The following is a 2,406-nucleotide window of genomic DNA, read 5'->3' on the forward strand; positions in this document are numbered from 1 at the left end:
AATAATTTCCACATTCTTTTGGATCATCTTTCTTTGGAATGGGCACATATAGGGATCTCTTCCACTCGGTTGCTAGGTAGCTGTCTTGCAAATTTCTTGGCATAGACGAGTCAGCCAGAAAAAAGCGGTTTGCAAGCCCAGATGGTGGGAGGTGGTGGGCAGGGGTCATGGGCCCAGACCTCAGGGTCGCCGACTACAAGCAGACCTTGGCCCAGCATGGAGAGCGGAAGGTGGCCCTTGCTATGCCAGTTCACCTCCTGGGCACCGCTCTGTCATCACCACTGTCCTGTACTCCATACACTGGCAGAAGGCCCAGGTCTCCCATGAACTGAAGTGAGCAAAAAAACCCAGTTGGGTAGAGATCTAAAGGGTATTCTTTTGGAAGCTCTGAGAAAATGTGCACCTTATGCTGCTATTGAAGAAGCTGTGCAATCTGTTAAAGAAGTGCTCAACGATCAGTTTGTGGAAAATTGCAAGGGAGTAATTCAGCAACAATTCAGGAGCACGAGATGGTATGGAATCGAACAACTCACCTTTGAAATGACTGTTCAAAGATCACCAGAGAACCAACATGGTGCCGTCTGACCTGGTGCCCCAGGAAGATGGTGCGGGCGTGGCTGTCTGAGTGCTGAAGCCCCTTGGCTGGGTGGACCTGGCCCTGGAGACCTTGTAGGAGAAGTTTCACCCCTCAATCCAGGCCTTCGCTGATGTCATCAGCCACCACGTCAGCAGTGAGCAGCCCAAAGGCATCCAGGAGACAGAGGAGATGCTGAAGGTTGGGGCCACCCTCACAGGGTGGGTGAACTGGTCCTGGACAAGAACACCATCTGCCTCCAGCCGCCCAAGCAGGGCATGCAGTACTGTCTGAGCAGCCAGGACTCTGACAGCCTGATGCAGGGGCAGGACTCGAGTGTCTGACTCTGGAAGGTCCTGACTCTGGTGTCTGGCGTGACTGCCTGTTCCACCCTCTTCTTCATCCTCCAAAGGCAGAGCCAGCAGCAGCAGGGCCGAGCCTCACGCAGATGCGGGAGGAATTTCGGGAGCTCGAGGCCCAGCTGCAGAGCAGAGCCACACCCGAGGACAGGGAGAGTCTAAGGAATGCCCACATTGTGTGTCTGAGCAACTTCAAGTCCTGCGTCTTCTTGGAGTGTGGGCTACCGCGCCTTGCAGAGCCCAAGAGATGCCCCTTCTGCAGACAGGAGATCACCCGCGTGGTTCCCTTGTACAATAGCTAACTGTCCTGAAGCTACACAGTCAGGCCTGAGAAATAATCCCCCTTCCAGGAATTCTTATCTGGAGGCCTTTAAGAAAGCAGTGGTGGGGGGCGATGTCAATCTCCAGGTGTGACTGAGGGATGGTGGAGAGGAGGGAGGGAACCTGCCTGACCTGGGTGGCTAGGGCCAGAGAAAGAAGTGCTGCAGAGACAGCTGGTGTCAGAACTGAACGGAGCTGTGAAAAGTGGGGACTTGTTACATCCTCATTTGATATCAGAGACATGGGATTCTGAGACTTCCACAGCAGGTTTGACGGAAGTGTCTTGTTTTATAGGAGCAACTTATTGCATCACAAATGTGTTACGTTCTTGTTTTGGTTGTGCCAAACTGTCTGGTTAGATTTAAAAAAGAAGAAAAACCATTGCCGTTGAGTCCATTCCAACTCATGGCAACCCCATGTGTTATAGAACTGCTCCATGGGGTTTTCTTGGTTGTAATCTTTACTGAAGCAGTTTGCCAGGCCCTTCTTCTGTAGCACCACTGTGTAGGTTCGAACTGCCAACCTTTAGGTTAGTAATCAGCGCAAACTGTTCACACCACCCAGGGACCTTTTTGGTAGATACCAGTAGCCTGGGAGGCAGTCTGAGGTAGATGAGGGATAGCTGCCGCCCCACGCCCTTGGTTTCCGGGTTATAATGAAAGAAAACTGCCATCCATGCATATGGGTATGTCTTGCCCATTCATTAGCAAGCAGGCATAGTTTATAAGGCACCATCCTTATGAGCTGTTGTGTAAGGTCAAAGGAGTTCCCGCTCCCTGTCTTTAAGGGATTGTCTTAGTTATCTGGCTATTACTAAACTACCACAAGTATTTCACAAACAGAAGTTTATTTGCTAACAGTTTAGGAAGCTAGAAGTCTGAATTTAGGGTGCCGACTCTAAGGGAAGGCTTTCCTCTCTTTTGGTTCTTGGGGCAGGTTCTTATCTCTTCAGCTTCTGTTTTCTGGTTCCTTGGAGATCTCCATGTGGCTTGGCATCTGTCTTCCCTCATCTCTGCTTGTTTAATCTGCTCCGTTTCTATCTTCTAAGAGATTGACTCAAGACACACCCTACAGTAATCCTGCCTTGTTAGCATAACAAAGACAACACATTCCCAAATGGGTTATAACCGCAGGCATAGAGGTTAGGATTTA

General features: G+C 50.3%; 1 pseudogene; it reads left to right on the forward strand.

Moving 5' to 3' along the window:
* The first annotated feature begins 216 nt into the window (after nt 1-216).
* LOC100675875 (mitochondrial ubiquitin ligase activator of NFKB 1-like) lies at nt 217-1,235 on the forward strand (annotated as a pseudogene).
* The last annotated feature ends 1,171 nt before the right edge of the window (nt 1,236-2,406 follow it).

This window comes from Loxodonta africana, chromosome 23 (assembly GCF_030014295.1).
Source record: "Loxodonta africana isolate mLoxAfr1 chromosome 23, mLoxAfr1.hap2, whole genome shotgun sequence".
Classification (NCBI taxonomy): domain Eukaryota; kingdom Metazoa; phylum Chordata; class Mammalia; order Proboscidea; family Elephantidae; genus Loxodonta; species Loxodonta africana.